The 12000-nt window shown below is 36.6% G+C and overlaps 1 pseudogene; it reads left to right on the top strand.

The window, feature by feature from the left end:
• Positions 1-8344: 8344 nt before the first annotated feature.
• Positions 8345-10642, top strand: LOC123822832 (annotated as a pseudogene).
• Positions 10643-12000: the final 1358 nt, after the last annotated feature.

Raw genomic sequence — 12000 nt, 5'->3', positions numbered from 1 at the left:
CAACTAGCTGTCTCCCCTGCCTGCTGTCAAGCATGCTCTTTGAACTGCGCCACTAGCCTACTGGCAAACTTGCATGTTGAGCTCTTCTGCTTTGGCTGTATTTTCTGAGCCTTACTGAAATTCTGTCATAGATTTAACTGACTTGAATAGGAAATTTTGATAACTAACATTTGGGGACAGCAATATGGGATTGGAGCCCTATATAAAGAGGCCCTTGGTCATGTACCTTGGACTAGACCTAGCTGTAGATTTCAAATTAAATCGTGTGTCCAATTCCAGCTGGTGCTAAACTCAGGAGAATGACTCTTACCCCGTGACTATTAGTTGTTTGTTTCAACCAGGCATTGGCCCTAATTCTACAAAAAGCTTAGGGGAAAAGCTGTTAACCTGTGGAACATACAGATACACTTATATTGTTTACAGATTATTTATGGCTGGTCACTCATGTGAAGAAGGGCAATCACCAGGAGGTATGCTCTGTCACACTCCTAAAATCAGATGGCTCACTAGGACCCTAAAAATGCATTGCTGATGATATTGCCAAAAATTCCTAATACTCAAGGTTATACAGAAAACACCCATGATACTCCATGGTGTTAAAAGAATATGTACAGTAAGCACTTGCCAACATAGCTCAGTTGGTTGGAGGATGGTCTCATAAACCAAAAGTTCACATGTTCAATTCCCGGTCAAGGCACATGCCTGGGTTTTGGGTGGGGTCCCTGCTCAGGGTGTGTAAGGGAAAAAACCAATCAATGTTTCTTGTTCACATCAATGCTTCACCACTCTTTTTTTCTCCCTCCCTTCCCCTCTCTCTAAAATCAATGGGCATGTCTTCAGGTAAGAATTTTTTAAAATATACAATAAAAAGATAAAAGGGTGCTGACTGGCTTTTGCACTGCTACAACAGAGGGCTAAATCACCTTTAACATCGGCTGAAATGTACCAATTGGCAAAGTTTAATGACCTTAATCACTAATGAAGTTTAAATTAGTTATACCAAAGGATAGCACTAAATTTGGACAAGGTGCCCCCCTGTACTTTCAGGACAGTTACTGAGCATAAAATAGAGAACAAATTCCTATACCTCACTTTAACCATCAGAAAAATTGCATTCCTTCAATTCCCCATAATCGTGGCACACTGATGACATCCTCCTCCAAAGAAATTCACTTGACACACTCATTCAGGAAATATAAATCCTCACAAAGGAGCTCACAAAGAAAGAATAGGTCACTGACCCACACATTGTGCAAGATCATGGCACATTTGTTAAATTCCTGAAAGTCATTGGTAAGCCAAGGGCCACAATATCTTTGATGCCATCAAGAAACAGCTATTGACCTTCTAAGCACCCACAACATTAAAACAGGCTCAACACCTTTTAAACCATTAAGGTTCTGAAGCTACATAATACTTATTTTTAAATCTTCTTAAGCCCACGTATACTGTTTCTTACAAATTGACCCACCTTAAGTGGTACTCCCTATAATAAAAGGCTCTAGAATCTGTCCAAATTGCAATATAAAAGCACTTTTCTTAGTGTTCCCCCACAGACTCCTTTATTGTAGGGGCTTTAGCAACCTCCTCTAATGATTTTGGAGTCTAGGGATGGTCAGAGCTTGCCCATGGACTACTGGTGTAAAAAGTTGCTCTTTTCATTCACATACTATATGCCATTTGAGGGGCAATTGTTGACTGTATAGTGGGTTGTCCTAGAAACAAAGGTTCTCACATGGCTTAAATCTGACTTCCCATACCCTGCTGCTAATAATGCCTTGAGTTATGAAAGCAACACCCTGAAAACTCAAAAAGTTCACCAAGACCCCCTTGCTAAAACAGAAATAATACCCACAGGATACAGTCAAACCTGGACTCCTGTTGTATCCAACCTGCAGGAGTGGCTGGTCTCCCCCATGATCAGCCTCTTGTTAGATGCCACAGTTCTGGAGGAACTCCACTTCCTCTAGTTCTGTGGAGGAACACAGTTCTGGAGGAACTGTCTCACTGACTCCTTGGCTACCTGGGGAGCTGTTTGGGAACAACCACATGAAGAGCAAAGATGTTAGTATGATATTTTGTGGATGGCAGAAACACCACATGTGATGGGTGTTCACTGGAGAGCTGCTGCTTTAACTAGGATGTCCTGAATCATGGCTGAAACCCCAGGGTCAGCAAAATTGGCCAAACTTCACACACTGGTTGCTCGCACCAACAATTGGCACCATTTGCACATTTTTAGAAGTGCTCGAGTCAAAGTCATTGGTCTGCTCATCTAGTCCAGCAACAACAATTCCTTCTTCAAGTCTGCCTCATTTAGGGTAAAGAACTCTGGGAATCTCTTGCCTCATAGATACCCAAAATATAAATTAAAATTTCACAAATGTCTGCACATACTGAAGCCACAATGTAAGGTCTCATTAAGACACTTACCCCTGCAGAGTTCCAAACCTACTTTAAATGCGCAAGACACTTATTTTACTTCTCCAAATACATAATGCTGGGCTCTTGTAAAAAGTATTTAATAAAGCTTTCACCTTTCTTGCTGGCCACAGTAAACAGAACTTACAGAATGTCATAATGACTTACCTAAATAAGCTCTAATTCAATTAAATGAAACATGGTCCATTCCAGCCATCAGTCAAATATCAGGTATGAAAATGAAACTGCCTTTTGACCCAGCAATTCCTCTGCTGGGATTATACACTAGGAACCCTGAAACACCAATCCAATAGAACCTATCTACCCCAATGTTCATAGCAGCACAATTTATAATAGGCAAGTGCTGGAAGCAACATAAGTGCCCATCAGTAAGTGAATGGATCAAAAAACTATGGTACATTTACACTATGGAATACTAGCAGAAAGAAAGAAGGAGGTCCTACCCTTTGCAACAGCATGGACAGAGATGGAGAGCATTATGCTAAGTGAAATAAGCCAGGCAGTGAAAGACAAATACTATATGATCTCATCTTTAAGTGGATCCTAATCAACAAAACAAACAAGCAAGCAAAACATAACCAGAGACATTGAAATTAAGAACAAACACACAGTAACCAGAGGGGAGGTGGGAAGGGATAATGGGAGGAAAGTGGGGAAAGGTTTTCAGGAACAACTATAAAGGACACATGGACAAAACCAAGGGGGATGGAATCAGGGGAGGGAGGGAGGGATGGCTGGGGTGGGGGAAGTGGTGGGTGGAAAATGCAGACAACTGTACATGAACAACAACAAAAATAATAATAATAAATATCAGGAGTGAGGAGTAATTAAGAGCCTTACTCCATTTCTGTTGTCGGACTGCTGACAGCTTTCAGACCTCACCACTCTTACTTCCCCTTCTGTCCCACATGTGGGCAAGCTGATAAGAAAACTCTCTCCTTTGGCCCTGGCAGGAAGTTCAAACTATGTAAGCCTGCTCCAGTGAGTTGTTACTTTACCCAGGCCCCATCCCCTAATCACAATGAAAGCCAAGTTTGTCTCCTTTCCCTGGCTCTCTGAAGCTATTTTTAGAGCAGCTTGAGAGCCTGCCTCATTGTGTTAGTAATAAACCTTTTCACACCCACAACAGTGTCTAGGTTACCTACCCTGAAACTCCCACTTCAAAAGCAATCGTTGAAATAAAAAGAGTCATAATTTCCACATGAGGTAGAGAAAAGTAGTTTTTGAAATGTAAATGTACAAATGCAAAAAATATAAAATGTAAAATTTTACAACCATTTTGGAAAACAGTCTGACAATTACTTAAAAAGGTGAATGTATACCTAGGATTCTACCCAATAATTTCATTTCAAGCTTTATACTCAAGAGATATGAAAGCATCTATCCACACAAAAAATTATATATGATTGTCAACAAAAGATTTGTAATAGCCAGAAACTGAAAACAACCCAAATGTCTATCAATAGGTGACTGAATCAACAAATGGAGGTATATCTATAAATCCATTGTGTGGATATACCTCAGCAATAAGAGGAAAAACAATTTATATATGCAAGAACATGGATCTCAAAAATAAGTTATACTAAATGAAAGAAGCAGATAAAAAAGAAAACATCCTGTATGTATTCCATTTTTGTAAGATTCTAGAAAACACAAACTAACCTATAATAACAGAAAGCAGGTCAGTGACTGCCGAGGGAGGAGAAAAGGTGTCCTGAAGAGGGTAGAAAGAAAGTTATTAAAAGCACAAGAAAACATCTGGAAATGATGAAAATGTTCATTATTTTGTTTTGTGGTGATGGCTTGATAGATTTATACATATGTTAAAAGGAATCAAAAATTACACTTTAAATGTGTAATTTAAAGCATGTCAATTATATCTCAATAAAACTGTTTTAAAATGATAACAGAGTTTGACAGAAGGTATTATACAGGGTTGAGCAAAGGTAGGTTAACAATAATAATAAACAATACAATAATTAATAAATAAATAAAACAAGAACCATCTCTGTGTTTCATATACCCATGGCTGTAAACCTACTTTTGGTCACTCCTGTGTATGTGAAATGGGGCTTCAGAAAATGCAGTGAAGTCTAAAGATTTCTGTAACGAGGACTCTGCATATTCCTATTGGAACATGTACATTATCCATTTAACTTGGGGTAAAAATTATAGCAGATAGAAAATTGGGACTACTATATCCATGGCTAACATGCTTTTATCTCCTCTAATGAAGAGCAAGCAGTTAGCAAATGGAGATACAATAAGCCTAAATTTACTGTTCAAAAACTATCTTTAAATCATTGACAGTTTTATTTTGTGTCTTCAGAATTAACTTCAATTCTTCCAAAATCTTATTTCAAAGAACTTAATTCACCCACTGTTGAAATAGATACCTTATTTCAGTAGTCACAATTAAATGTCTTGCTGTGGACAAGAGCTATTTCTAACTGAGCACACACCGGACAACACCTCACCCTGATACTGGTTCTGTCAGTAGTCCCCAGACAGATAACTTCGCTTCCCCTAAAGTGAAGTTATCAAGCCACCCAGTCTGACATAGCTTCCAAAAGAAGAGCTAAATATGGGAAAAAAAACCTCAAAGGCAGAACCTGAGGATGCATGGAAAAAAGGGTTTGCTTTCCTAGATGAAGAATACAAGTTCCCCTGCATAAAAATGTGAGTCATGTTTATTCCTTTCAACTCTGTAATCTCTCAAAAGAATCTTAATCTGAGAGGTTTCTAATACAAGGCAATGCTCCAGGTGACATCAGTTAAGTCCTCTTGTACCACAGAGAGACATAGTTCAGCACATTTTCCTGAGTAAGAAGTTTTTGTTTTACATCATTTTCTGAGTCATTCTAATATGCCAATACTGTTGGGTTGCCCAAATAGTTTGTTTGTTCCTGCAAAATGACTCTAGTAGCACTTAGTTGTCTTTAACTTCATTTGAAACAATTTTGTTAGATGGTATTGTGATAGCTTTCATATCAGTGTGCATTTTAAAAAACTTATTAAAATTGGTGAATTTTTGTGTAGCCATTTTAATATTGAAAATGGAAGGAAAGATGCAACATTTTCAGCACATTATGATTTATTATTTAAAGATTGGTAAAAACACAACTGAAACACACAAAAAAGATTTGTGCAGTGTATGGAAATGGCATTGTGACTGATCGAACATGTCAAAGTGGTTTGCAAAGTTTCATACTGGAAATTTCTCACTGGATGATGCTCCACAGTTGTGTACACCAGTTGAGGTTGATAGCAATCAAATTGAGACATTAATTGAGAACAATCAATGTTATATTTAGCCGGAGATAGCCAACATACTCAAAATATCCTAATCAATAAAGATATTGGTGAAAATGAAAAATGTCTTTTATTTTACAGAAAAAAAAAACATACAGACTCTTTGGCCAACCCAATATAATATACTTTAAGAGCTCAAAGGAGCTATCACTATCCATTATGGTGATAAAGTAAAGTTTCATGGAGAATATGGCATTTGAGGAGGTAAAGACTAATGAATTAAACTAGGAAAACATTCTTCCTAGTAAAGGAAACAGCAAAAATGGAAAATTATGCAAGTATAGCTAGATTACAAGGTACATGAGAGAAGTCTTAGAAGATTAGTCTGAAAATAGAGGTTGTATTAGAAAATATTTTACACTAAATAAAAATGAAAATAAAACATATTAAAGTTTATAAGATGCAGCCAAAGCAGTTCTTAGAGAAAAACTTAGAGTATTAAACACCTATGTTGAAAAGAAGAAAGGTCAAATTTCTACCTAAAGAGATAAGAAGAGCAAACTAAATCCAAAGCAAGCAGAAGAAAGGAAGTAATGAAGATATAAACAGAAAGCAATAAAATAGAAAAAAGAAAATCAATAGAGGACATTTATAGACCCAAACTATGGTTCTTTGAAAAGATCAGTAAAACTGATAGACCACTAGGCCAAATTGACAAAGACAAAAAATAAAAAACACAAATTACTTAAATAATAAAGAGGGGCTGTCATTATTGTCCCCACTGACCTTGAAAGAATAATAAAGGAATACTATGAACAAGCTCTATGATCTAAAACTGGACAACTTAGATTCAATGGGCCAATTTCATAAAATAGGCAATCTACTAAAACTCACTCAAAAAGAAATAGATAAGCTGGATAGCCATATAGCTATTGAAGAAATCAAATTTTAAAACATTCCAACAAAGCAAATTCAAAATTCAAATTGTTCACTGGCAAACTCTACCAGGTTTGGGGGAATAAATAATACCAACTCTACACAATCTTTACCAGAAAATAAAAATTGGAGATAACAATTCAAACTAATTTTAGTAGGTCAGAATTACTTTCATACCAAAATATAAGAAAATAAAACTACAGAACAATATTCCTCATGAATTTTGACACACAGACCTTCCAGAAAACATTAGCAAATTGAATCCTGCAATGTTCTAAAAATACAATACATCATGATCAAGTGTGATTTATCCTGAAAATGCAATGCTCTTTCAATGTTTCAACATTCAAAAATGAATGTAATGCATCATATTAACACACTAAAGAAGAAAGGACATTATCATATCAATAAATACAATAAAGTCTTCCTCAAAACTCAAAATAGACATATGAAAAAATCCTTAGTGTTACTAATCATCAAAGAGATGCAAATTAAAACCACAATGAGATATTACCTCACACCTGTCAGAACAGCTATTATCAATAAATCAACAAACAAGTGCTGATGAGGATGTGGAGAAAAAGGAGACCTCATGCACTGTTGGTGGGAATGCAGATTTATGGGGAATAGTATGGAGTTTGCTTAAAAATTAAAAATGGAACTGCCTTTTGACACAGTGACCCCACTTCTGGGAATATACCCTAAGAAACCTGAAACACAAATTCAGAAAAGTGTATTCACCCTTATGTTCATTGCAGCATTATTTACAATAGCCAAGATCTAGAAATAGCCCAAATGCCCATCAGTGGATGAGTGGATAAAAAACTGTGATACATTTACACAATGGAATACTCCTTGGCCATGAAAAATGGAAATAAGGAAATCTTACCCTTTGGGACAACATGGGTGGAACTGGAGATAATTATGCTAAGTGAAATAAGCCAGGCAGTGAAAGACAAATACCATATGATCTTACTTACACATGGAATCTAATGAATAACATAAACTGACAAATAAAATAGAAACAGAGGCATGGATACATGGAACAGGCTGACAGTTATCAGAGGGAAGAAGGGCTAGGGAATTGGATGAAAGAAGGTGAAGGGATTAAGCAAAAAAAAAAACCCATATTTATATATAGACCCACATAGACACAGACAACAGTGTGGTGAGAGCCAAAGGGAAAGGGAGTGGGAGTAGGAGGAGGTTAGCAAATAAGGGAAGAATGGGGTTAGAATGAGACTTTGCTTAGGATGATGGGTCCACAATGCAGTATGCAGATAGTGTTTTGTTGAGTTGAACACTTGAAACCTGTATGATTTTGTGAACCAATGTCACCCCAATAAATTCTATTAAAAATATAACTTAGGAAAAAAATAAAAAATAGAAATACAAGAAAACTTCTTTGATGTTATAAAGGGAATCTATAAAATATCAACAAATAATACAATACATAATGGTGAAAAACTGAATGTGCTCCCTTTCAGATAAGGAACAAGCCCAGGATTTCTTCTTTCATCATTCTTTTTTGATATTCCTGGGGATTCCAGCCATACCAATAAAGAAAGAGGTTAAAAATCAAAAGGCACTTATTCAGTTTGGAAAGGAAGAAGCAAAACCATCTCTATTCACAGATGACATTACTTTCTATGTAGAAATTTCCAAGGTATATTCAAAAAGCTCCTGAAACTACTGAGTTTAACAGGATCACAGGATGCAATATCAATATGGTAAGTCAACACGTTTCTATATACTATGAATTTAAAAGTGAAAACTGAAAGTTTTTAGAGTACTATTTACAACTCCAAAAAGAATCAAATACTGAATGTAAATCTGACAGAATTACTTGCATGAATGTGTGCTGAAATCTCCAAAACACTGATGAAAGAAATCAAAGACTTAAAACAATGGGAGATATACAGTATTTGTGTTTGGAAGACAGAATATTGTTAAGATGTCAATTCTCTTCTAATGGATCTATAAATTTAATAAAGTAACCCCCAAAATCCAGAGAATTGTCCTTTCTTCTTCCCAGAAGACATAAACAAGCTGATTCTCTTTTTTCTATTTTATTTTTAAAATAAAACAGATGAGAGTCATCACTGCATTTATAAACAAGCTGCTTCTAAATGTATGTGGAAAAGTAAAAAAACTAGAATAACCAAAAAAAATCAAAGCCGAAGGATAATTAAAGTTGGAGAACTCACGGTACTTGATTTTTCAGACTTACTATAAAGCTGCAGATCAAAACAGGGTGGTGTTAATAAAAAGGCAATGATCAATGGAACAAAATAAAGAATCCAAAAGGACATAGACACAAATATAGTTAGTTGGTACTAGGCAATGGTGTGAAAGCAATTCAATGGAGAAAGGATTTCTTTTCAACAAAGGGTGCATAACAATTGGACATCCATATGCAAAAAAAAGAGGAAGAGAGGAAGGGAGGGAGGTAGGGAGGGGAGGGGGGAAGAAAAATAAAACCTTAACCTAATCTTAATGCTTTATACAAAACCAAAAAAAAAAACCCTCAAAAATGGGTCATAGACCTAAGTGTAAAATGTAAAACTATAAAACTGTAAAAGAAAAAAGGGAGAGATTGGGAAAGATTAATTTACATCAGCTACAGATACCTATATATTTTCCTAATTGCTTAGAGAAGGTTTTATCACCAAAATGAGAGGAGCTTCTCAACAATTCATTCCTTGTCCACTGAAAGAAGAGATAGTAACTTCCAAGATAAGGCACTTGGCATAGAGGTTCATGGCCAAGACGCTCTTAATAGTCATCTATGACATGCTATTCTCACTACTAGGCTCATGCCTGATGGTGTCTTGTGGCCTGGCTGAGCTGCTGCTCCCTCTGGGTCTCACCTCTTCTGCACTGTAGATAGTCTCCAGGCAGTGGACAAGAAGAATAATCTTGCAGGATCAGTCCAGAGAGAGGGTCTCCTTGCTGTAAACCCTCCCTTTCTCCAATAGCCAATGAAGCTCAACCTTGTCTCTGTGACATTGGCCAAAATAAGATAGAGTATGGAGGAATGAGGCATAAAGTTCAAGTTGAGTACAACCATTCTTTTGTCCCCAGATTCCCCAATGACACCAGCAAAGCTGTAATCATCATTCAAGATGAATTCCCCTGTCAGTTGTACAATTACAGATATATTGTTGGCATGATTGCAGGAAATGGATAAACAACCATCATTTCAGACTTCTTTGTAGGGCAAGAGCCATGCCAACCCTTTGGGGCCCAGTCCACCTTTCAGGAGTTGTTGAAAATAAGAAACACCAGCATTGGTCTGTAGCTCAGTTGGCTGGAGCCATATCTCAAAAGTTCACCGTTGGATTCCCAGTGAGCACACGTACCTAGGTTGCCTATTAAATTCCCAGTAGGGGCGCATATAAAAAAGCAACCAATTGATGTTTCTCTTTCACATGAATGTTTCTCTGTCTCTCCATCTCTCTGTCTCCTTCTGTCTTCCTCTTTCCCCACCACCTCGACCCCCTTCTCTCCCTAAAAGCAATGATAAAATGTCCTGAGGATAAAAATGAAAAAAGAAAAACAAGCAATGCCAGAAAAGTTGATAAAGAAGTTGATGCTGTCTTGAGGTATCTGAAGCAATGGTGTCACTCCCAGAAAACTGGCATCCTGAGATTCTGCTGGGGAGGAGTTGCTGTCCATCACCTGATGATGAACTATCCAGAATTCATCCTCAAGGATTCTGAAAATGCACATGCTTGAAGAACCCCATGCTGAAAATGATGCTGTGATTCCTCTTGAGGAAGTCTCTTTGCTCACCCAGAAGTTGAAAGAATATTGCAAAGTGGAATATCAAATTAAAACATTTTCTGGGCAAACTCATGGATTTGTGCATCTAAAGAGAGTTTGTTTGCCTGAAGACAAGCCCTATATTGATGAGGCAAGAAGAAATTTACTCAAATGGCTAAACCAGTATGTTTTAGCAGTGACCAGTGCAAACTTTTCTCGATACCTTTTGTTCAGAAACTGCCTTTGAAATACTTAGATTCTTTGATTCCCACTTTGTATAAAATAAATCAAGGAACCCTGAAAATTAATTAATTGATTGTGATTAATTAATGCTATTCTCCAGGAGTTATTACCAAAATAAAGTTATTTATTACCTCCCAAAGTAATGCATGTTTTTCCAAGACAAATGTATTATAGCCTTTGCTCTGTTCTTTTTCTTACTTTTATAGTTATGACTCTGGTTGATGACATGGTGCAAACTGCTCAGGGACATTAAGTGCCATCAGCAGTTGACCTTTATCATTTTCATATCTTAATTCCCTGGTATAGTTATTCTAAGGCCTCTCTCCAAAAAAGTGCACAATTTAATTATGAAACATGACATAACCCTGGTTGACCTATATTTGGGCAAATTGCCTTCCAAGGATGTCTACTTCACGAGTTAAATCAATGTGTACTCCTTATAGCCTATAATTCAAAAAAATCTTTCAGAGTCAAAGGCTGTTACTAAGTCAACAAATTAAAAAAACTACAGTAGAATGAGTTAACATTTATGTGGTGGAGGAGCTTTTGCCTTATTAGGGTTGAAAAGAGTTTTTAAAGTTTTATGAGAGGCAATCCTCGAGTTACTGGAGGATACTTACAATTGCTCAGCGTTTTGCACTTATTTTACCTTTTTTTTTAACTAGTTGGTGGCATACTAAACAAAATCAACTGTGAGATTTCCTAGAAGGCAATTGTCTGTCAGATAAGGCACTGTGTAGTAGGAGTGTAAAACTGCACCTTACCATCATTTTATAGCTTAACTAAACTCAAGTATAATATTAAAAGGCAGAAGATCAGATTATTCTTTTAAAATCTGGGCCAAATGAGTATTCCTTAGAGAAAAAAATTAATTTTATAATTAGAAGCAGAAAGTTTTATTTAAAAATTAAATGTAAGCCCTGGCCAGTGTGGCTCAGTTGGTTAGAGCATCATCTAAACCAAAAGGTTGCAGGTTCAATCCCCAGTCAGGGTGCGTATGATCCCTGGTCTGGGCAAGTATGGGAGGCAACCAATCAACCATTGCTCTCTGATAGTGATGTTTCTCTCTCCCTTTCTCTCTCTCTTTCTCTCTCCCTTCTTCTCTCTCTAAAAATCAATGAAAAAAATGTTCTCAGATGAGGATAAAAAATAAAATTTAAATTAAAAAAATTAAAATTAAATACAAGATATTGCCTCTAATTAAAATCTCTATTTTTTAAAGTTATCAGTCATCCTTTTAAAGATTTTATTTATTTATTTTTAGAGAAGGAAGGGAGGGAGATAGAGAGAGAGAGAGAAACATCAATGTGCGGTTGCTGGGGGTTATGCCCTGCAACCCAGGCATGTACCCTGGCTGGGAAT

Source organism: Phyllostomus hastatus, unplaced genomic scaffold (genome assembly GCF_019186645.2).
Source record: "Phyllostomus hastatus isolate PE091 unplaced genomic scaffold, TTU_PhHast_1.1 phas_contig_432, whole genome shotgun sequence".
Taxonomy (NCBI): domain Eukaryota; kingdom Metazoa; phylum Chordata; class Mammalia; order Chiroptera; family Phyllostomidae; genus Phyllostomus; species Phyllostomus hastatus.
Note: the sequence above shows the minus strand (reverse complement) of the source record. Positions and strands in the feature narration are given on the sequence as shown.